This window comes from Nerophis ophidion, linkage group LG12 (genome assembly GCF_033978795.1).
Source record: "Nerophis ophidion isolate RoL-2023_Sa linkage group LG12, RoL_Noph_v1.0, whole genome shotgun sequence".
In the NCBI taxonomy this organism is placed as follows: Eukaryota; Metazoa; Chordata; class Actinopteri; order Syngnathiformes; family Syngnathidae; genus Nerophis; species Nerophis ophidion.
In genome coordinates, this window is record NC_084622.1 from 1,050,587 (window position 1) to 1,076,375 (window position 25,789).

The window sequence follows — 25,789 nt, forward strand, 5'->3', positions numbered from 1 at the left end:
TACATATAAGTACATATATACACACATACATACTGTATATATACATACATGTATATACATATTTATATACATATATACATACATATATATACATATGTAAATATACACACAGATATATATATTTATGTGTATATACATATATAAATATATACACACACAGTATATATATATATATATATATATATATATATATATATATATATATATATATATATATATATATATATATATATATATATAAACCCATCCATTTCCTACCGCCGTGGGGAGCGCTGGTGCCTATTTTAGCTACAATTGGACGGAAGGCGGTGTACACCCTGGACAAATCGCCACCTATATATATTTATTGGTTATTGTATTATTTCAAATCGTAAAAAAGCAGTCCAGCTGATGGCAAACATTACTGCTATGTGGCCCTCAATCAAAAACAGGTTTGACAAACCTGGCCTAAGGTATGTTTGGTGCTGAGACTTGTTGCTTATATCTGTCCACAACACACAGGAAGCATGTGTCCAAGAGGAACAACTAACATTTGCAGTCATGTTGTTACTGACAGCTTGCTACGTCAACACAAAGCTGACGTGCATGCAGGTGTTACGTACGTACAGGTGTGGTTACGTCTTTACCTGATAAAAGCAGTAAGAGGGCGATATGACACATTGGGAAGTTACAGCCCTTTAACATAAGTTGCAAACAGCCTCTTTAATTACCTACCGCTAGTTTGCACTTTTTAATATTTCAATTGGCCATGTTGGCTTCCTTTGAAAAGAGCGAGAGTATGTGGACATCACACCTCACTCAATGTGTGTGTTTGCAGCTCCTGGATCACAGGGAGAGTAGGTCTGCTTTCTAATCTGCATCGTTCACTGATTTTAAAACATCTGTTTTCACATCTGCTGCCTTGACCACTCATCAGCCAGACCTCAGGACTCCGGCCCAGAAAAACACCAGGTCGTCATGGCGACACACTTTCAAGTGGGCAACGGTGATGTCATGGAGGGAAGGAGCCGCAAGTCATTCATTCAAGTCCAAGCCAGCAATATCTTAAATGGGAAATGCAGCGAACTCGACATTAAATACAAACCGTATGCAGAGTTAGTCTCACTTTAGTGCACATAGTCACACTTCTACAAGTGTGTCTTTTAATGTCCTGTCTTATTATGTATTTTACAATGTACTGCTTTTATCCAACCAGCCATCCATTTTCTACCGCTTATTCCCTATATGGTGGCGGGGGGCGCTGGTGCCTATCTCAGCTACAATCGGGCTTTTATATTTCCTGTAATTTATATTATTACTTTAAACTGTTTTATATTTTAATTTTGTTTAAATCCTGTAAAGCAGGGGTAGGGAACCTATGGCTCTAGAGCCAGATGTGGAACTTTTGATGACTGCATCTGGCTCTCGGATAAATCTGAGCTGACATTGCGTAACACGTTAAGTAATGAATAATTCCACTTGTAATCACAGTGTTAAAAATAACGCTCAAAATAAAAAAAAATTCTCATGCATTTTCAATCAATCAATGTTTATTTATATAGCCCTAAATCACAAGTGTCTCGAAGGGCTGCACAAACCCCAACGACATCCTCGGTAGAGCCCACATAAGGGCAAGGAAAAACTCACCCCAGTGGGATGTCGGTGACAGTGACGATGATGACTATGAGAAACCTTGGAGAGGACCGCATATGTGGGCAACACCCCCACCCCCCCAGGGGACCCAAAGCAATGGATGTCGAGCGGGTCTAACATGATATTGTGAAAGTCCAAACCATAGTGGATCTAACATAACCGTGAGAGTCCAGTCCAAAGTGGAGCCAGCAGGATGAGATATATGAAAATAATGACAAACATTACACTAATCTATGGCACCTGTTGTAAATACTAAGATCTCCTTGTTTTATTCAAATATTTTAGCATATGTTGACTTATATTGGATTGGTTTTTTTTGTACAAAACTGACGCTGCAGCCTTTTATTTTTCATTGGAAAATGTTTAGACTTACCCAGAACTACGGGACCAAATAAAATCCTAGGTTTGGACTGGACTCTTTTATGTCTGTGGTCCAGGTTAGAAGAATCTGGGCAAATACCAATCAAGGACGAGCGTAATAATCAATTAGCTCAATAATTCTCAAACTTTTTATACCAACAAATGTTTTGCTCTGCATGTACCAACTTTATTTTTCTTATCCATCTCCGCTTTAGCTTCATTTGGGCTTGTGGTGAGTCGATTGAACCAAATTTCATTTGAATCTTTGAAAATGTTTATTTTCAATATGTCAGTAAAATAATCAAGTTGTATGTCATATGTTTATAATGTTACAGTGGCCAAAAATATTAAATATACCCTGCCTTGCTTTTAATGAATACTTATACCTACTATGCTACTGTTATTCTGCTCAACACTGGCATGGGAACAGGAGTTGTAACCGTACCGGCCAATGAAAACTAACAATTCACGTTTATAGTTGACCACATGCAGCGTCTTTAGCGTTTAAATCAGTGGTTCTTAACCTTGTTGGAGGTACCGAACCCCACCAGTTTCATATTTTGAATCCATCCATTCGTTTTCTACCGCACCTGTTCAGGAAGTTGCGTTAATGGTAAGAAGTTATGTATTTATTATTGGTTAGTGTGGGGCTTGCCCTCCTGGGGGTTCTTCAGACCACCAAGCACCGACATGAGAGCCTGTTTTAGGGTTACGATATCGTTTTATTTTTCAAGAAGTCTCTCAGTTGCTTCCTAGCAATTGTCTTTTTCTCTTTCGTCCTCACTCGCGCTCTGGCTCCAGCCCCAACCCCGTCTCTCCTCCTGGCTGCTGCTTATAACAGAGCGACAGGTGATTAGGTAACAGGGCCCAGGTGGGCCATTTACGCACCTGTCGCTAATTTCGAGGCCAATCCTGGCACACCCCACTTCGCTGCAGGCCCGCAGGCCACGCCCCCTCCACAGTTAGCTTCAGAATAACAATGTTATTACAAAGAATAAGAGACCTATTATACTCTAGAAATGTTGGTCTTATTTAAAAATGCAGACATTTAGTTGTTCAGTGTTGAATTTGTTTTTATATGGCTCTTACGGAAATACATTTTAAAATATTTGGATTCTTGGCTCTCTCAGGCAAAAAGGTTCCCGACCCCTGCTGTAAAGCGTCTTTGAGTGCTCAGAAAAGCGCTAGACCAAATAAAATGTATTATTATTATTATGATTATTAAGTCAAACCTCCATTTACAAAGCCCTAATTAAACCAACTTTTCCATCTGCGGATCACAGACCACATAAAAATATGCTTTGGTGTACAAACTTAGTCTCAGTGTTCGAACGCAGCACAGCCATATTGTGCCCGGCAGCACAGCCATTGTGGGCGGGGCTGATCGCTCTCAACTGCTCATTTACTTAGCACGACAGGGTACCGTGCTAAGTGCTACCGTATTTTCCGCACTATAAAGCGCACCTCAAATTTTCTCAAAAGCCGACAGTGCGCCTTTTAAATGGACCAATGTGAGTGTGAATGTTGTCTGCCTATCTGTGTTGGCCCTGTGATGAGGTGGCGACTTGTCCAGCATGTACTAAAGACGCTGAGATCATTATCCATGCGTTTGTTACGTCTCGCCTCGATTACTGTAACGTATTATTTTCGGGTCTCCCCATGTCTAGCATTAAAAGATTACAGTTGGTACAAAATGCGGCTGCTAGACTTTTGACAAGAACAAGAAAGTTTGATCACATTACGCCTGTACTGTATATACCTTTATATACATATATACATACATATATACCTATACTGTATATACCTTTATATACATATATACATACATATATACCTATACTGTATATACCTTTATATACATATATACATACATATATACCTATACTGTATATACCTTTATATACATATATACATACATATATACCTATACTGGCTCACCTGCACTGGCTTCCTGTGCACTTAAGATGTGACTTTAAGGTTTTACTACTTACGTATAAAATACTACACGGTCTAGCTCCATCCTATCTTGCCGATTGTATTGTACCATATGTCCCGGCAAGAAATCTGCGTTCAAAGGACTCCGGCTTATTAGTGATCCCCAAAGCCCAAAAAAAGTCTGCGGGCTGTAGAGCTTTTTCATTTCGGGCTCCAGTACTCTGGAATGCCCTCCCGGTAACAGTTCGAGATGCTACCTCAGTAGAAGCATTTAAGTCTCACCTTAAAACTCATTTGTATACTCTAGCCTTTAAATAGACTCCCTTTTCAGACCAGTTGATCTGCCGTTTCTTTTCTTTTTCTTCTATGTCCCACTCTCCTTTGTGGAGGGAGTCCGGTCCGATCCGGTGGCCATGTACTGCTCGCCTGTGTATCGGCTGGGGACATCTCTGCGCTGCTGATCAGCCTCCTCTTGGGATGGTTTCCTGCTGGCTCCGCTGTGAACGGGACTCTCGCTGCTGTGTTGGATCCGCTTTGGACTGGACTCTCGCGACTGTGTTGGATCCATTATGGATTGATCTTTCACAGTATCATGTTCTCATAGTCATCATTGTCACTGGGTCATTATTGTCACCGATGTCCCACTGGGTGTGAGTTTTCCTTGCCCTTATGTGGGCCTACCGAGGATGTCGTAGTGGTTTGTGCAGCCCTTTGAGACACTAGTGATTTAGGGCTATATAAGTAAACATTGATTGATTGATTGATGTACGCCGCCTTCCACCCGATTGTAGCTGAGATAGGCGCCAGCGCCTCCCGCGACCCCAAAAGGGAATAAGCGGTAGAAAATGGATGGATGGATGGATATTGAGTCACAATAAGCGGTAAAAAATGGATGGATGGAGGTCTCGCAACTACGGTAAGCAGCCGCCAACTTCATTTTCCCCCGTAGAAGAAGAAGCACGCGGTGCATGCTGGGATATATGACTGCGGGAGGCGTGCAGTTTCTGTGTTTTATGTAAAGAGCCCAAAATGGCTCCTATTAAGAGACACGCTTACGACGTAGAGTTTAAAGTCCTACTGAAATGAGATCTTCTTATTTAAACGGGGATAGCAGGTCCATTCTATGTGTCATACTTGATCATTTCGCCATATTGCCATATTTTTGCTGAAAGGATTTAGTAGAGAACGACGATAAAGTTCGCAACTTTTGATTGCTAATAAAAAAGCCTTGGCTGTACCGGAAGTAGCAGACGATGTGTGCGTGACGTCACGGGTTGTGGAGCTCCTCACATCTGAACATTGTTTACAATCATGGCCACCAGCAGCGACAGCGATTCGGACCGAGAAAGCGAGGATTTCCCCATTAATTTGAGCGAGGATGAAAGATTTGTGGATGAGGAAAGTGAGAGAGAAGGACTAGAAAAAAAAAAAAAGCATGGCAGGTTTGACAGTCCCGTTTCACTAAATGTAATCTCAGGAGATTAAATGTCAACCAACTAAACTAAGTATAAACCCTGTTATCATATGAGTTGGGAAATTGTGTTAGGATTTTCAAATCCTTTCCAACCCATATTCAGTTGAATATGCTACAAAGACAAGATATTTGATGTTCAAACTCATAAACTTGATTTTTATTTGCAAATAATAATTAACTTAGAATTTCACGGCTGCAACACATGCCAAAGTAGTTGGGAAAGGGCATGTTCACCACTGTGTTACATCACCTTTTCTTTTAACAACACTCAATAAACGTTTGGGAACTGAGGAAACTAATTGTTGAAGCTTTGAAAGTGGAATTCTTTCCCATTCTTGTTTTATGTAGAGCTTCAGTCCTTCAACAGTCCGGGGTCTCTGCTGTCGTATTTTACGCTTCATAATGCGCCACACATTTTCCATGGGAGACAGGTCTGGACTGCAGGCGGGCCAGGAAAGTACCCACACTCTTTTTTTACGAAGCCACACTGTTGTAACACTTGTCTTGCTGAAATAAGCAGGGGCGTCCATGATAACGTTGCTTGGATGACAACATATGTTGCTCCAAAACCTGTATGGACCATTCAGCATTAATGGTGCCTTCACAGATGTGTAAGTTACCCATGCCTTGGGCACTAATACACCCCCATACCATCACACATGCTGACTTTAAACTTTGCGCCTATAACAATCCGGATGGTTATTTTCCTCTTTGTTCCGGAGGACACCACGTCCTCTGTTTCCAAATATAATTTGAAATGTGGACTCGTCAGACAACAGAACACTTTACCACTTTGCATCAGTCCATCTTAGGTGAGCTCAGGCCCAGCCGAGCCGGCGGCGTTTCAGGATATTGTTGATAAATGGCTTTGGCTTTGCATAGTAGAGTTTTAACTTGCATTTATAGATGTAGCGACCAACTGTAGTTACTGACAGTGGTTTTATGTATCGGCTGGGGACATCTCTGCGCTGCTGATCAGCCTCCGCTTGGGATGTTTTCCTGCTGGCTCCGCTGTGAACGGGACTCTCGCTGCTGTGTTGGATCCGCTTTGGACTGGACTCTCGCGACTGTGTTGGATCCATTATGGATTGAACTTTCACTGTATCATGTTAGACCCGCTCGACATCCATTGCTTTCCTCCTCTCCAAGGTTTTCAGTCATCATTGTCACCGACGTCCCACTGGGTGTGAGTTTTCCTTGCCCTTATGTGGGCCTACCGAGGATGTCGTAGTGGTTTGTGCAGCCCTTTGAGACATTAGTGATTTAGGGCTATATAAGTAAACATTGATTGATTGATTGATTGATTTATGAAGTTTTCCCTGAACCCATGTGGTGATATCCTTTACACACTGATATCGGTTTTTGATGCAGTACCGCCTGAGGGATCAAAAGTCCGTAACATTATCGCTTACGTGCAGTGATTTCTACAGATTCTCTGAACTTTTTGATGATTTTACGGACCGTAGATGGTAAAATCCCTAAATTCCTTGCAATAGCTCGTTGAGAAATGTTGTTCTAAAACTGTTCGACAATTTGCTTACAAAGTGGTGACCCTCGCCCCATCCTTGTTTGTGAATTACTTAACATTTCATGGAAGCTGCTTTTATAGCCAATCATGGCACCCACCTGTTCCCAATTAGCCTGCACACCTGTGGGATGTTACAAATAAGTGTTTGATGAGCATTCCTCAACTTTATCAGTATTTATTGCCACCTTTCCCAACTTTTTGTCATGTGTTGCTGGCATCAAATTGTAAAGTTAATGATTATTTGCAACAACAAAAAATAAAGTTTATCAGTTTGAACAACAAATATGTTGTCTTTGTATCACATTCAACTGAATATGGCTTGAAAAGGATTCACAAATCATTGTATTCTGTTTATATTTACATCTAACACAATTTCCCAACTCATATGATGCAAGACCTTCTTACGCCACACAAGCCACCTAATGAGCTGCATGGTGAGAACCCTGGTCTGCAGCAGCTTGTTCATGGAACAGAATAATTACAGCAGCGAACAGATCCACACGAAGGCATTAAGGGACGGTTCTAAAATAAACTGCACATAAAACAATATGAGCCATAGTTGGGTCGTTAGGGTGTTTAACGACCAAATACCACAATACCTCCTTTGTGCGGCTTACCTGCAACCAGCTTGCTGCGTTTGGAGGCTTCTGCTGCCAGCTCATAAGAGATATTAATTATCTTCTCCTTTTCTTGCATGGCAACCATCTCTTCCGTCTCCACTGGGCTTAAAGCAACGTTGGGCATCACATTCTGCATGCTGCAGTCGGAAAAAAACACATGGCTTCAATTTAGGACTATTAGAAACCCGACGTGGTTGAGACAAGACAACTAATGACAGGCTTTGAGTCAGTCGGTGGAGCCTTGCAGGGAATGTCTTGGACTGGCTGATGTCCACAAACAGTACAGGATCAAAGTTTTCTCATTCAATTCTGTTTATTTTCATGACTATTTACATTGTAGATTGGCACTAAAAGTTTGGACACGCCTTCTCATTCATTGTCACTGAAGGCATCAAAACTATGAATGAGCACATGTGGAGTTATGTCCTTTACAAAAAAAAAAGGTGAAATAACTGAAAACATGATTTATTATCTACAAACCCCAAAACCAGTGAAGTTGTCACGTTGTGTAAATGGTAAATAAAAACAGAATACAATAATTGGCAAATCCTTCTCAACTTATATTCAACTGAAGAGACAGCAAAGACAAGATACTTAACGTTCAAACTGGAAAACTTCAAATATTAGCTCAATTGGAATTTCATGCCTGCAACATGTTTCAAAAAAGCAAACTGTAGAACAGTTTAAAAACATTTCTCAACGAACTATTTCAAGGGATTTTGCGATTTGACCATCTACGCTCTGTAATATCATCAAAAGGTTCAGAGAACCTGGAGAAATCACTGCATGTAAGCGACGATATTAAGGACCTTCCATCCCTCAGGCGGTACTGCGTCAATAAGCAACATTAATGTGTAAAGGTTATCACCACGTGAGCTAAAGAACACTTCATAAAACCACAGTTTGTCGCTACATCTGTAAGTGCAAGTTAAAACTCTACTATACAAAGCCAAAGCCATTTATCAACAACACCCAGAAATGCTGCCGGCTTGGCTGGGCCCAAGCTTATCTAAGTAAACTGATGCAAAGTGGAAAAGTGTTCTGTGGTCTGATGAGTCCACATTTCAAATTGTTTTTGGAAATTGTGAAAGTCGTGTCCTTTGGAACAAAGAGGAAAAGAACCATCCGGATTGTTATAGGCACAAAGTTCAAAAGCCAGTATCTGTGATGGTATGGGAGTGTATTAGTGTCAAAGGCATGGGTAACTTACACATCTGTGAAGGTACCATTAATGCTGAAAGGTACATACGGGTTTTGGAACAGCATATGCTGCCATCTAAGCGCCGTCTTTTTCATGGACGCCCCTGCTTATTTCAGCAAAACAATGCCAAGCCACGTGTTGAAACAGCGTGGCTTCGTAGTAAAAGAGTGCGGGTACTTTCCTGGCCCAGCCTCCAGTCCAGACCTGTCTCCCATGGAAAATGTGTGGCCCATTACCACAAAATACCACAACGGAGACCCCGGACTGTTGAACAACTTAAGCTGTACATCAAGCAAGAATGGGAAATAATTCCACCTGAAAAGCTTCCAAAATGTGTCTCCTCAGTTCCCAAACTTTTACTGTAACACAGTGGTAAAAATGCCCGTATGAAAACTGCAGAAAGGTACATGCAGGTTTTGGAGCAACATATGTTGCCATCCAATCAACATTGTCATGGACGCCCCTGCTTATTTCAGCAAGACACGTGTTATAACGGCATGGCTTCATAGTAAAAGAGTGTGGGTACTAGACTGGCCTGCCTGTAGTCCAGACCTGTCTCCAATTGAAAATGTGTGGTGCATTATGAGGCCTAAAATACCACAACGGAGACCCCGGACTGTTGAACAACTTAAGCTGTACATCAAGCAAGAATGGGAAAGAATTCCACCTGAAAAACTTCAAAAATGTGTCTCCTCAGTTCCCAAACATTTACTGTAACACAGTGGTAAAAATGTCCCTATGAAAACTTTTTTGCAATGTGTTGCTGCCATTAATTTCTAAGTTAATGTTTATTTGCAAAAAAGAATACGTTTTTCAGCTCGAACATGAACTACCTGGTCTTTGCAGTTTATTCTATTAAATATAAGTTGAAAAGGATTTGCAAATCGTATCACATTTCCAGTGAGGGTTGGACTCCGCCAAGGCTGTCCTTCGTCACCCATTCTGTTCATAACTTTTATGGACAGAATTTCTAGGCGCAGTCAAGGCGTTGAGGGGTTCCGGTTTGGTGGCTGCGGGATTAGGTCTCTGCTTTTTGCAGATGATGTGGTCCTGATGGCTTCATCTGGCCGGGATCTTCAGCTCTCACTGGATCGGTTTGCAGCCGAGTGTGAAGCGACTGGAAAGGGAATCAGCACCTCCAAGTCAGAGTCCATGGTTCTCGTCCGGGAAAGGGTGGAATGCCATCTCCGGGTTGGGGAGGAGATTTTGCCCCAAGTGGAGGAGTTCAAGTACCTCGGAGTCTTGTTCACGAGTGGGGGAAGAGTGGATGGTGAGATCGACAGGCGGATCGGTGCGGCGTCTTCAGTAATGCAGATGCTGTATTGATCCATTGTGGTGAAGAAGGAGCTGAGCCGGAAGGCAAAGCTCTCAATTTCCCGGCCGATCTGTATTCCCATCCTCACCTATGGTCATGAGCTTTGGGTCATGACCGAAAGGATAAGATCACGGGTACAAGCGGCCCAAATGAGTTTCCTCCTCTCCCTTAGAGATAGGGTGAGAAGCTCTGCCATCCGGGAGGAACTCAAAGTAAAGCCGCTGCTCCTCCACATCGAGAGGAGCCAGATGAGGTGTTTCGGGCACCTGGTCAGGATGCCACCCGGACACCTCCCTAGGGAGGTGTTTAGGGCACGTCCAACCGGTAGGAGGCCACGGGGAAGACCCAGGACACGTTGGGAAGACTATGTCTCCCGGCTGGCCTGGGAACGCCTCGGGATCCCCCGGGAGGAGCTGGACCAAGTGGCTGGGGAGAGGGAAGTCTGGGCTTCTCTGCTTAGGCTGCTGCCCCCGCAACCCGACCTCGGATAAGCGGAAGAAGGATAGATGAAATAACATACCAGGCCTGTTTTTAGTTCATTATTTATGCCTCATATAACCTACACTTATTCAGCCTGTTGTTCACTATTCTTGATTTATTTTAAATTGCCTTTCAAATGTCTATTCTTGGTGTTGGAGTTTACCAAATAGATTTATCCCAAAAATCCGACTTATATATGTTTTTTTCCTTCTTTATTATGCATTTTCGGCCGCTGTGACTTATACTCCGGAGCGACTTATAATGGGAAAAATACGGTATAAGATTGAAAAGGAAGAAAGATAAACATTGAATGAATATCCTACTGGTGACTTGTAAAAGACCATCACTAGGAAATGGATATCCCAGGAGAGACCAACTTTGAAGCAATGGATGGAAACCACAATGGACATATATGACATGGAGAAGATAACTGCCTTTATTCATTATAAAATGGGAGAAATGTACTTCTTACTGGGAAAACTGGGTCGATTATGTCCTGACTTAAATTTCTCGAATTAGTGCACTAATTTAAAAAATTAAAATTTGAATTGAATTATATTTATATAGCGCTTTTCTCTAGTGACTCAAAGCGCTTTACATAGTGAAACCCAATATCTAAGTTACATTTAAACCAGTGTGGGTGGCACTGGGAGCAGGTGGGTAAAGTGTCTTGCCCAAGGACACAACGGCAGTGACTAGGATGGCGGAAGCGGGAATCGAACCTGCAACCCTCAAGTTGCTGGCACGGCCGCTCTACCAACCGAGCCATACCGCCCCCAAAAAAATAAAAAGATTACTCCCTGTATATATATATGTGTGTGTGTATATATACATAAATGTATCTGTTTATATTACTTTTTTTTCTGTTTATTATTATTATCAATGTATTATTTATTTTTTGTTTATTTAATTGATGTACTACTTTGTTTTTTGTTGTTTTGCTGTTTTTTTTTGGGGGGGGGGTGGTATGATGGGGATATAAACAAAAAATACTTTTGACATTTAGGGCAGAAAACAGTTATATGATGTATGTGAATATGATGTAATGGATAGATATGTCTGATGCTGGATGTCAATAAAAAAAAAAAAAAAAAAGGATTTGCAAATCGTTGTATTCCGTTTTTATTTACCATTTACACCAGTGGTCCCCAACCTCTCGATTGGTACTGGGCTACAGAATTTTTTTAAATTTTTTTTATTTTTATTAAATCAACATAAAAAACAAGATACACTTACAATTAGTGCACCAACCCAAAAAAACCCTATTTTTTTCATGACAAAAAAAACAAAACGCCCCCCTCAACCTCCCCCCACCGCGAGACAAATGATCAAGCGTTGACCGGTTTGCAGCTACAAAAAGGTTGGGGACCACTGATATAATGGATAGAAATGTCTGATGCTGGATGTCAATAAAAAAATAAAAAAATAAAAATAAAAAAAAATAATAAAAAAAAAGGATTTGCGGAATCGTTGTATTCTGTTTTTATTTACCGTTGGAAGTTTTTTTTTTTTCCTTTCCTTTTTTTTTTACCACGCCCACCAATGTGCCAATTAAGCGGTATAGTTGTAGATGACTTCCGACTAATTTGGCTTGACAACAAACAATAACATTTAGTTACTATTTTCCACTAGTGGCAGTGTTGTGATTTTTCAGCTTCTTCCTTTTTTTTTTTTTTTATTAAATAAACGTACTGAGAGGACGCGCTTGGATGAAAACCGCAAGGCTGGGAGGTGCAGAATGGAGCCAGACAGTCGAGGGAGGGAGGCAGAGGGAGGGTTTGTATCTCAGCTCCACCTTTTTTTCTGTTTTTCTTAAGTAGAGTCGCCGCTGTCATAAAAGCTTTATTCTCTTTTAATAAAAAAAAATCAAAACAAAAGTCGGATTTCTGGCGCTTATTGCTTCTATACCAAGTTATATGACTCGAGGGTAAACGCTTGCCGCGGAATTAAAGAAAAAAAGTAACATTTGAAAGAATAAGTTAGCAGTGAAGTGACGTGAATTATATTTATATAGCGCTTTTCTCTAGTGACTCAAAGCGCTTTACATAGTGAAACCCAATATCTAAGTGACATTTAAACCAGTGTGGGTGGCACTGAGAGCAGGTGGGTAAAGTGTCTTGCCCAAGGACACAACGGCAGTGACTAGGATGGCAGAAGCGGGAATCGAACCTGCAACCCTCAAGTTGCTGGCACGGCCACTCTACCAACCGAGCTATGCCGCCCCACAGCACTTTACTAGTAGCATACTAATGTTAGCACACTAACAGTTAACAGCTGTCACATACCAAGATGTATGACTGGGGGTTGCAAAATTTGCTCAAAAAGCTAGGGACGGCGTGGCGCAGTGGGAGAGTGGCTGTGCGCAACCCGAGGGTCCCTGGTTCAATCCCCACCTAGTACGGTGTGTGTGTGAATGGGTAAATGTGGAAGTAGTGTCAGAGCGCTTTGAGTACCTTGAAGGTAGAAAAGCGCTATACAAGTACAACCCATCCATCCATTTACACAATGTGCCAATTCACTGGTTTTGGGTTTTGTAGTTCCCTCAAAATAGCACAAGTTTTGCACACACGCTGCATTCTCTCAATAAGCTTCAAGAGGTAGTCTTCTGAAATGGTTTTCCCTTCCCGGGTGTCATAGTTTTGATGCCTTCAGTGACAATCTACAGCAGGGGTGCCCACACTTTTTCTGCAGGCGAGCTACTTTTCAATTGACCAACTCGAGGGGATCTACCTCATTTATATATATCATTTATATTTATTTATTTATGAAAGAGACATTTTTGTAAACAAGTTAAATGTGTTTAATGATAATACAAGCATGTGTAACACATATAGATGTCTTTCTTTCACAAAGACAAGAATATAAGTTGGTGTATTACCTGATTCTGATGACTTGCATTAATTGGAATCAGACAGTAATGATGATAACGCCCACATTTTCAAATGGAGGAGAAAAAAAGTTGTCCTTTCTGTACAATACCACATGAAAGTGGTTGGTTTTTGGCATCTAATTCATCCAGCTTCCATACACTTTACAAGAAAAACATTGGCGGCAAATTCCGTAGCTTGCTTGATTGACATTCACGGCACCCGAGGGTCTTGTGAGATGACGCTGGCTGCTGCCAGTTCATTATTATGAAAAAATGACAGAGAGGAAGGCGAGAAACACTTTTTATTTCAACAGACTTTCGTCAAAACTCTAAAGGCCGACTGCACATTTCCTATCTTCACAATAAAAGCCCCGCTTCATGTTGCCTGCGCTAACATAATAAGAGTCTCAGAAAGCTGGCGTGCACAAGTGATGTGCACGCCAGCTTTCTGAGGGATCGCTTGTGCACGCCAGTTTTCCGAGACTCTGTATTTAGTTAGCGCAGGCAGCATGAAGCAGGGCTTTTATTGTGAAGATAGGAAATGTGCAGTCGGCCTTTAGAGTTTTGACGGAAGGTACGGCGCGAGAGTCTGTTTAAATAAAAAGTGTTTCTGGCCTTCCTCTCGGTCATATTTTCATAATAATGATCTTGCAGCAGCCAGCGTCATCTCACAAGACCCTCCGGTACCGTGAATGTCATTTAAGTGACGTCTTGGTGAAGATTGATGATCACTCATTTTTAGGTCTATTTTTTTTAAAAGCCTGGCTGGAGATCGACTGACACACCCCCCGCGGTCGACTGGTAGCTCGCGATCGACGTAATGGGCACCCCTGATCTACAGTGTAAATAGTCATGAACACGCATTGAAATGAGAAGGCGTGTCCAAACTTTAGGCCTGTACTGTGGACAGTTATGGACATCATCAAAAATAGAAAACAGTGTGCTTATTTTATAGAAAACATATTGGAGCAAGGCACAAGCATAGGTCTCCATGGTGATGTGTTACCTGTTTCTGGCTATGAGGGCTTTGATGCGGTCAACCTTCCTCTGCTTGTCAGCCTGCTGCTCCGGACTCAGCGCCTCCTCCGGGTCGGACTCCACGTAACGTTCCGGTATCAGAACTTTGTCAGGCACAGACAGCTGCAAGCAGAAAGAGACGTGAGCTGGCTTTACTGCTAACCATTCCCGTGCGCTTTGCTGCCAAGGTTGGGTGTGAGAGTGACTCAGCCTCACTTCTCTGTCCACATTGAAAGAGTTGGAGGCTTCTTTCAGACGTGCAATCTCCTCGGCAGGGGTCTCCTGCTCCCTCACCAGCTCCTGCTGCCTGAGCGAGGCCTCCAATTCCAGAATGTCAGTGCTCATCACCTCCTCCCTGCGCCTCAGTTGGGACTGCTGCTAGATGTTCACAGAGAGTCCATAAGAGTCCAGAGTTGTTTCAATTTCATTGATACAAACCCCGTTTCCATACAAGTTGGGAAATTGTGTTGGATGTAAATATAAACAGAATACAACTATTTGCAAATCCTTTTCAAGCCATATTCAGTTGAATATGCTACAAAGACAACATATTTGATGTTCAAACTCATAAACTTGATTTTTTTTGCATATAATCATTAATTTTAGAATTTGATGCCAGCAACACGTGACAAAGAAGTTGGGAAATGTGGCAATAAATACTGATAAAGTTGAAGAATGCTCATCAAACGCTTATTTGGAACATCCCACAGGTGTGCAGGCTAATTGGGAACAGGTGGGTGCCATGATTGGCTATAAAAACAGCTTCCCAAAAAATGCTCAGTCTTTCACAAGAAAGGATGGGGCGAGGTACACCCCTTTGTCCACAACTGCGTGAGCAAATAGTCAAACAGTTTAAGAACAACCTTTCTCAAAGTGCAATTGCAAGAAATTTAGGGATTTCAACATCTACGCTCCATAATATCATCAAAAGGTTCAGAGAATCTGGAGAAATCACTCCACGTAAGCGGCATGGCCGGAAACCAACATTGAATAACCGTGACCTTCCATCCCTCAGACGGCACTGTATCAAAAACTGATCTCTAAAGGATATCACCACATGGGCTCAGGAACGCTTCAGAAAACCACTGTCACTAAATACAGTAGGTCGCTACATCTGTAAGTGCAAGTTAAAGCTCTACTAAGCAAAGCGAAAACCATTAATCAACAACATCCAGAAACGCCGCCGGCTTCTCTGGGCCCGAGATCATCTAAGATGGACTGATGCAAAGTGGAAAAGTGTTCTGTGGTCTGACGAGTCCACATTTCAAATTGTTTTTGGAAATATTCGACATCGTGTTTTCCGGACCAAAGGGGAAGCGAACCATCCAGACTGTTATCGACGCAAAGTTGAAAAGCCAGCATGTGTGATGGTACGGGGGTGCATTAGTGCCCAAGGCATGGGTAACTTACACATCTGTGAAGGCACCATTAATGCTGAAAGGTACATACAGGTTTTGGAACAACATATGCTGCCATCTAAGCGCCGTCTTTTTCATGGACACCCCTGCTTATTTCAGCAAGGCAATGCCAAGCCACATTCAGCACGTGTTACAACAGCGTGGCTTCATAGTAAAAGAGTGTGGGTACTTTCCTGGCCCGCCTGCAGTCCAGACCTGTCTCCCATCGAAAATGTGTGGCGCATTATGAAGCGTAAAATACAACAGCGGAAAACTCTGAACTGTTAAACGACTGAAGTTCTACATAAAACAAGAATGGGAAAGAATTCCACTTTCAAAGCTTCAACAATTAGTTTCCTCAGTTCCCAAACGTTTATTGAGTGTTGTTAAAAGAAAAGGTGATGTAACACAGTGGTGAACATGCCCTTTCCCAACTACTTTGGCACGTGTCGCAGCCATTAAATTCAAAGTTAATGATTATTTGCAAAAAAAAAATAAAGTTTATGAGTTCGAACATCAAATATGTTGTCTTTGTAGCATATTCAACTGAATATGGGTTGAAAAGGATTTGCAAATCATTGTATTCTGTTTATATTTACATCTAACACAATTTCCCAACTCATATGGAAACGGGGTTAGTAGAATGACATCTGTTTCTGTACCTGTGTGTTGCGCAGGTGGTTTTCTTTCGTGAAAGAGTTACTGGGAGACAAGGCGTTCTCCTCGCTGCTCCCCCGGACACGGAGACCCTTTTTCTTGTCCCTGAGAGCTCCCTGCTGGTGGCGGCGAATCCTCTCCAGCTGCTCCTCCACGCTCATCCTGGGCCGACCGCTCTCCAGGGCGCACAGCTGATGCTCGGCGGCGCTATGCGGACGCTCCTGTCGGCCAGACATTGCAACCAAGAGCATGGACTCAAACCATGAATCATGTGGAAAACATGCTTACGGTGCTCATAAAGAACATATTGGTACAAACAATGTAAGCAATGCAATAATCACAGAGGGATTAGGCTTGCCGTGTTTATTCTACTGAATTATTATTATTGCCTCTTATTTTGGTAAAAGTACAGAAACAAATAGCCATTAACAACCAAATGAAGCGGAGGAAGCTACTTTGGCAGCTGTCAGAGCTCCCACTCTTCTGGGGAATCTTTATATAAAATTTTGGAATGTGTTGGAGGGAATTTCTGAGGTCAGAAGCAATTGGTTGTTGGTCGAAATGTCCGATAATATCGGGCTGCCGATATTGCATTAATATCAATACTAATGTAATATCAGAAATTATCGGGATTGGTTTCAAAAAGTAAAATTAATTACTTTTTAAAACGCCGCTGTGTACACGGACGTAGAAAGGAGTACAGATAAACCTTAAAGGCACTGCCTTGTACGGCTTTTCACACACACAAGTGAATGCAACGCATACTTGGTCAACAGCCATACAGGTCACACTGAGGGTGGCCTTACAAACAACTTTAACACTGTTACAAATATATGAACCCACACCAAACAAGAATGACAAAGACATATGGGGCGGCATAGCTCGGTTGGTAAAGCGGCCGTGCCAGCAACTTGAGGGTTGCAGGTTCGATTCCCGCTTCCGCCATCCTAGTCACTGCCGTTGTGTCCTTGGGCAAGACACTTTACCCACCTGCTCCCAGTGCCACCCAAACTGGTTTAAATGTAACTTAGATATTGGGTTTCACTATGTAAAGCGCTTTGAGTCACTAGAGAAAAGCGCTATACAAATATAATTCACTAATTCACATTTTGGGAGAACATCCGCACCGTAACACAACATAAACACAACAGAACAAATACCCAGAACCCCTTGCAGCACTAACTATTCTGCACTAACAATATACACCCCCTGCTATCCCAAACCCCACCCACCCTCTCATTCAACCTTTTTTCGATTACGCTTGCACCTCCTGGTACCCCAGCACCTCCAAAACCCTCAAATCTAGACTCCAAACATCCCAGAAAAAGCTAGTCCGGTTACTTTTAGACCTCCACCCAAGATCACACCTCACTCCAACCCACTTCTCCAAAGTGGGTTGGCTCAGAGTGGAGGACAGAGTAAAACAACTTCCACTGAGCCTAGTCTATAAAATCCGCTACACCTCCCTGATACCGAAGTACATGTCCAACTACTTCCTTAAAGTAAATGACCGCCATAACCCCAACACCAGGGGGAGCTCCACAAACCACGTTAAACGCAGATTCCGATCTAACAAAGGTCTTAACTCATTCTCCTTCTATGCCACATCAATGTGGAATGCACTCCCAACAGGTGTAAAAGTAAGTGCATCTCTATCCTCCTTCAAAACCGCACCAAAACAACACCTCCAGGCAACTTCAACACTTTACTAATACCCTCCTCTATTCACATCTCATCTCCCCGTATTGTAAATAACCTAATGTAAATAATCAAATGTACTTCTAATGTATATACTTGTTCTTATGCTATGTGAACTCACTATGTTCCCTGCTGGCTGTACATATCCTACTAAGTCACACCTACAATGTTTCAATGTCCATTTCTCTGATGATGCAATTGTTGATGACTGAAGTACTGATATCAACCAAACCCTCCTCAGCCCACAAATGATCAGTATCGGTTTCAAAAAGTATAATTTATGACTTTTTAAAACGCTGCTGTGTACACAAACGTAGGAAGAAATACAGAGCGCCAAAAAACCTTAAAGGCACTGCCTTTGCGTGCCGGCCCAATCACATAATATCTAAGGCTTTTCACACACACAAGTGAATGCAATGCATACTTGGTCCACAGCCATACAGGTCACACTGAGGGTGGCCGTATAAATAACACTTTAACACTGTTACAAATATGCGCCACACTGTGAACCCACACCAAACAAGAATGACAAACACATTTCGGGAGAACATCCGCACCGTAACACAACATAAACACAACAGAACAAATACTCAGAACCCCAAGCAGCACTAACTATTCCGCACTAACAATATACACCCTCTGCTACCCCAAACCTCACCCACCTCAACACCCTCATAATCTCTCAGGGAGAGCATGTCCCAAATTCCAAACTGCTGTTTTGAGGCATGTTAAAAAAAAAAAAAAGAACTTTGTGACTTCAATAATAAATATGGCAGTGCCTAGTTGGCATTTTTTTCCATAACTTGAGTTGATTTATTTCGGAGAACCTTGTTAGATTGTTTAATGCATCCAGCGAGGCATCACAACAAAATTAGGCATGATAATGTGTTAATTCCATGACTGTATATATCGGTATCGGTTGATATCGGAATCCTAAATTAACAGTTGGACAATATTAGAATATTGGATATCGCCAAAAAAGCCATTATCAGAAATCTTTAACATTAATGCTTAATTTGGTCACAAAAGAATATTGTTTATAGGCAATCATTTCTGGGACAATATATCAGTCAGCAAAAGTTGTAATCAGCACAGCGGTTTGGGGTAGCAGGGGGTGTATATTGTAGCGTCCCGGAAGAGTTAGTGCTGCAAGGGATTCTGGGTATTTGTTCTGTTGTGTTTATGTTGTGTTACGGTGCAGATGTTCTCCCGTAATGTGTTTGTCGTTGTTTAGTGTGGGTTCACAGTGTGGCACATATTTGTAACAGTGTTAAAGTTGTTTATACGGCCACCCTCAGTGTGACCTGTATGGCAGTTGACCAAGTCTGCCATATGGCACTGCCATATTTATTATTGAAGTCACAAAGTGCATTATGTCAGATAATGGCAAAAAAGCCATTATTGTACATCTCTACTTTGTATAGTTCATAACGTGGCGCAGTGGAAGAGTGGCCGTGCGCAACCCGAGGGTCCCTGGTTCAATCCCCACCTAGTACCAACCTCGTCATGTCCGTTGTGACCTGAGCAAGACACTTCACCCTTGCTCCTGATGGGTGCTGGTTAGCGCCTTGCATGGCAGCTCCCTCCATCAGTGTGTGAATGTGTGTGTGAATGGGTAAATGTGGAAGTAATGTCAAAGTGCTTTGAGTACTTTGAAGGTAGAAAAGCGCTATACAAGTACAACCCATTTATTATTTATTTATTTAATTTCAAATATGTTGTCTTTGTAGCATATTCAACTGAATATGGGTTGAAAAAGATTTGCAAATCATTGTATTCTGTTTATATTTACATCTAACACCATTTCCCAAATCATATGGAAACGGGGTTTGTAGAAACAAACAGGAAAAAAAGAAAAAAGGACACACCCTGCCGCGTGACACACTAATAACACAGTTGGTATATTTGATAGTATGTGTGGTTGGAAACTGTTTAAAACCAAGCTTCTTATTCATTTTATAACAAGCTGTTCTGGAGAGGACTGGTCACACCCCGGCCATGTGGTGACAACTTTTACAGTGAATGCAGAGCTTGAGGACCCCGGCAAGCTCTTATAAAACATCAACTGGCAGGTGGAGGCCCACAGGAGAAACATAGATATTTGTGAATATAAAATACAGTAAGAAATTGTAAACTCAACCCACTAATATACTGAAATATCTCATTTTATCGACTTACCGTTCTGGAGTCAGGCTTTTTACTCTTCCTTAAGGTAACATAGGAAGCAATGGAGGAGGATTCAGTCACTGGGGATTTGGTTCTAGGTGGAACTACGCCTACTGGGTAGGATATGCCTGCTGGGGAGAGTGCAAACATCCACATGTACAACATTTATAAGGTGCAGAAATTGTTTTTCCAACATTAAAAATTGTAAATTCAGTGATGTTGGCACACGTGCAATCAAATGATTCCTTTGAAAAAATGTGAGTGATCCCACTTTTTGATTAATCGCAGTAAATTACTTGCTTGCATAATTTGATGGGTCATATTATGTAAAACCAACTTTTCTCACCTGCAGGTAGGACTGGGCGATACGGCCTTTTTTAAATATCGCGATATTTTTAGGCCATATGGCGATACAGCATATATATCTCCATACTTTGCCTTAGCCTTGAATGAACACTTGATGCATATAATGACAGCAGTATGATGATTCTATGTGTCTACATTCAAACATTCTTCTTCATACTGCATTCATACATGCTACTTTTAAACTTTCATGCAGGAAATCACAACTAAAGAAACCACAATTTTTCATACGGTGTTGATGTGGAAATGGTTGCCTCGGCATTTTGTTGCTGTGGCACCGGCCAAGATGTTGACATGCGGAGTTTCAAGCACTCTTCATTCTCTAGCACAGGGGTTGGGAACCTTTTGAACTGAGAGAGTCATGAAAGCAAAATATTATAAAATGTATTTCCGTGAGAGCCATATAATATTTTTTAACACTGAATACAACTAAATGCGTGCATTTTAAGTAAGACCAAAATTTTAAGAGTATAAAAAGTATTTTCTTCTTTTTAATGACATTGTTATTCTGAAGCTAATAAATCATTGATGAAATAGTTCTTACCATTAATGTGAGTTCTTGAACAGGTGCGGTAGAAAAACGGATTGATGGATAAAAATGCATGAGAATGTTTTGTCTTCATCGTTATTTTTAACACTGTGTTTTCCACCGGAATTATTCATTACTTATCGCTGTGTTTTTCAACCACTGTGCCGCGGCATACCAGTGTGCCGTGAGATACAGTCTGGTGTGTCGTGGGAGATTATGGGTTAAAAATATTTTTTACAAATCAGTAATTAGAATCCGCAAATGTGCCGTTGAGTGTCTGTGCTGTCTAGAGCTCGGCAGAGTAACCATGTAATACTCTTCCATATCAGTAGGTGGCAGCAGGTAGCTAATTGCTTTGTAGATGTCGTGATCACAATATGGGGGAGGCAGTGTGTAGGTAAAAAGGTATCCAACACTTAAACCAAAAATAAACAAAAGGCAAGTGCCATTAAGTGCCATTAAGAAAAGGCATTGAAGCAAAACAATACTAAAACTGAACTGGCTGCAAAGTTAACAAAAAAAGAATGCTGGAAAACAGCAAAGACTTACAGCGTGCGAAGCAGAGACGTCCACAAAGTACATCGGTACACGCAATGACAATCAACAACGTCCCCACAAAGGAGTGCGTCCGCACAACTTAAATATTCTTGCTTGCGAAAACAAAGCAGGAGCGGGGAATAGCATTCAAGGAAGACATGAAACTGCTACAGGAAAATACCAGCAAAAGAGGAAAAGCCACCAAAATAGGAGCGCAAGACACAGGAAAACACCAAAAAACTCAAAATAAGTTACGGCGTGATTTGACAGGTGATGACAGTACACCTACGTTGAGACAAGAGCTATATTGATGCATGCTTGGTTATGGTTTGAATTCATATCCAACAATTACGGGAACAACTTTTTACTGTCAGTATCGGCTACTGAGTTTCATTTTTTTATGTTTTCTGTTGGTGGTGTGCCTCGGAATTTTTTCAATTAAAAAATGTGCCTTGGCTCAGAAAAGGTTGAAAAACACCAACTTATCGTGTTAAGTAATGCCAGTTAAGATTGATCTGAGAGGCAGATGTAGTCATCAAAAGAGCCACATCTGGCTCTAGAGCCATAGGTTCCCTACCCCTGCTCTAGCAGGTGACTTTTCAAATGATGCTACATGTTAGCAGTAATGCTACGTTTTATAGCAACGCCGTTTTTGCCCCACACTTGACAAATTACGGTTGTCTGTTCGACATATTCCCGCTTGAAGCCAAACCATCGCCAGACGATGGACCCCTGCTGTTTTTATTGGGAATTTATTCTTCCTTCATTTGTTACCAGATTCGCACCTTCTTTCTCTCGTATTACCACTCGCACGGCTCCACTAGCATCACAGCTAACGTTACCATGCTGCTACCTCTCTGCTCCGTGAGGGCGTATACGTATGTGACGTGTGTAAGAATGTGCGCTCGCTGTCTGTGAGAAGGAGAGAGAACAAAAAGCGAGGAGAGTGTCACGCGTTCGGCGCACTTGTTGCGCGGAGTTGCCACTTCGTGGATGCACACACTACCAGTCAGCAGGATTGCAGGTAAGAATACGTTTTAATATAATAAAACAAAAGAACACTGGTGCAAAAAAAGGGGAAAAACAAAGCGCGTGCCAATGCACGGAAAGCTAATGCTAAACACGTAGCAGGAAACAAAAAACATTAAACGACGTGCCACACGCACGTGAAGCTAAGGTGGAACTTAGCACAAAATAATCGAGGGCACAAGGATACAAAACGTGACGTGTTGCGAAAAGCAAGTAATGGACCGAGGACGAACTAAGGAACCAGGTGGGCTTAAATACACAAATAATTATTAGAAACAGGTGTGTGACAGGAGCCCGTGAGGAGGAACACAATACGTTGCCATGGTGACTAACACAAACAAGGAAGTGCTCAAACAAGGATCGGCAGAGTCCAGAAACGAAACATGAACAAAGACATAAATAGGGCAAACCCATTAACGATCCGAGTCACGGATCGTGACAGAGAGCCTGTAGTGTAAAGCCAGCACTGCGTGAGAACGTATACTCCAATATCACCATATAGTCATTTTCTATATCGCACAGAGACAAACCCGCGATATATTGAGTACTTAGCCCTACCTGTAGGCACCTGTTTTTGTGTACTTGGGATTAGAGCTGGGCGATATATCGATATACTCAATATATTGCGGGTTTGTCTCTGTGCGATATAGAAAATGACTATATGGTGATATTGGAGTATACGTTCTCACGCAGTTGCTTTTAGCTGCGGGCATTACACTACAGGAGTTCCCACTGTTTCTTGTCTCTCCTTCTCACAGACAAGCAGGCGCACCTTCTTACATACGTCACATACGTATACGCCCTCACAGAGCAGAGAGGTAGCAGCATGGGTAACGTTAGCTGTGATGCTAGCGGTAATACGAGAGAAAGAAAGTGCGAATCTGGTAACAAATGAAGGCAGAATTTATTCCCAAGAAAAACAGCAGGGGGTCCATTATCTGGCGGGGGTTTGGCTTCAAGCAGGAAGATGTCGAACAGACAACCGTAATTTGTTAAGTGTGGGGCAAAACAGTGTTGCTACAAAAAGTAGCATTACTGCTAGAAATGAAGAGGGCCTGAAACTCCGCATGTCAACATCTCCTTTCGGTGCCACACGCCCACACCATCAAAATGCCGAGGCAAACATTTCCACATCAACACCGTATGAAAAAAAAGTCAACAACAAAAGGAGTCAACGTCCGCAGGAACCTACCACATAGTGAAGGACATACACTATTTGAATTCCTATTATGCAGCTCATTTTTATGTGACACTTATTGAAATATCTTGTGTGACATCATGCACAAACGTGCACTTTGTTTGTTTTAAACTATTGTAGTGGCGTTCTGTACAAAAAGTGCACTTTAATTGAGTGTTGTTTTGATATGTCATCTTAGTGACATCATGCACAAAAGTGCTTGTTTTAAAATGTCTCTGACAATCTTGCACTTTCTGTGTTGAAATGACATGAATGTTTGTGCCACTGCTTAATAACTGTTTAATAAATACACTTTTAGTTGTGATTTCCCTCTCTGCATGAAAGTTTAAAAGTAGCATATATGAATGCAGTATGAAGAAGAATGTTTGAATGTAGACACATAGAATCATCATACTGCTGTCATTATATGCATCAAGTGTTCATTCAAGGCTAAGGCAAAATATCCAGATATATATTGTGTATCGTGACATGGCTTAAAAATATTGAGGTATTAAAAAAAAAAGCCATATCGCCCAGTCCTAAACCGTAGTATGTCAAGTATGTGGCAAAAGTGTTTCTACAAAAAGTAGCACCACTGCTAATGTAGCATCATTTGAAAAGTCACCAGCTAGAGATTGAAGAGTGCTTGAAACTCCACATGTCAACATCTTTGTTTGGTGCCACACCAACAAAATGCCCAAGCAACAATTTCTAGATCAAAACCGTATGACAAAAATAGTTAACAACAGAAAGAGATAACGTCCGCAGGAACCTACCACGTAGTGAAGGACATACACTATTTGAATTCCTATTATGCAGCTCATTTTTATGTGACACTTCTTGAAATATCTTGTGTGACATCATGCACAAAAGTGCACTTTGTTTTAAACTATTGTAGTGGCGTTCTGTACAAAAAGTGCACTTTAATTGAGTGTTGTTTTGATATGTCATCTTAGTGACATCATGCACAAAAGTGCTTGTTTTAAAATGTCTCTGACAATCTTGCACTTTCTGTGTTGAAATGACATGAATGTTTGTGCCACTGCTTAATAACTGTTTAATAAATACACTTTTAGTTGTGATTTCCCTCTCTGCATGAAAGTTTAAAAGTAGCATATATGAATGCAGTATGAAGAAGAATGTTTGAATGTAGACACATAGAATCATCATACTGCTGTCATTATATGCATCAAGTGTTCATTCAAGGCTAAGGCAAAATATCCAGATATATATTGTGTATCGTGACATGGCTTAAAAATATTGAGATATTTTAAAAAAAAGCCATATCGCCCAGTCCTAAACCGTAGTATGTCAAGTATGTGGCAAAAGTGTTTCTACAAAAAGTAGCACCACTGCTAATGTAGCATCATTTGAAAAGTCACCAGCTAGAGATTGAAGAGTGCTTGAAACTCCACATGTCAACATCTTTGTTTGGTGCCACACCAACAAAATGCCCAAGCAACAATTTCTAGATCAAAACCGTATGACAAAAATAGTTAACAACAGAAAGAGATAACGTCCACAGGAACCTACCACATAGTGAAGGACATACACTATTTGATTTCCTATTATGCAGCTCATTTTTATTTGACACTTATTGAAATATCTTGTGTGACATCATGCACAAAAGTGCACTTTATTTGTTTTAAACTATTGTAGTGGCGTTCTGTACAAAAAGTGCACTTTAATTGAGTGTTGTTTTGATATGTCATCTTAGTGACATCATGCACAAAAGTGCTTGTTTTAAAATGTCTCTGACAATCTTGCACTTTCTGTTATGGAAATGACATGAATGTTTGTGCCAC

At 41.4% G+C, this 25,789-nt stretch overlaps 1 pseudogene; it reads right to left on the reverse strand.

The window, feature by feature from the left end:
* Positions 1 to 25,789, reverse strand: part of LOC133562870 (pleckstrin homology domain-containing family A member 5-like) — a 344,567-nt pseudogene that overhangs the window by 7,237 nt on the left and 311,541 nt on the right.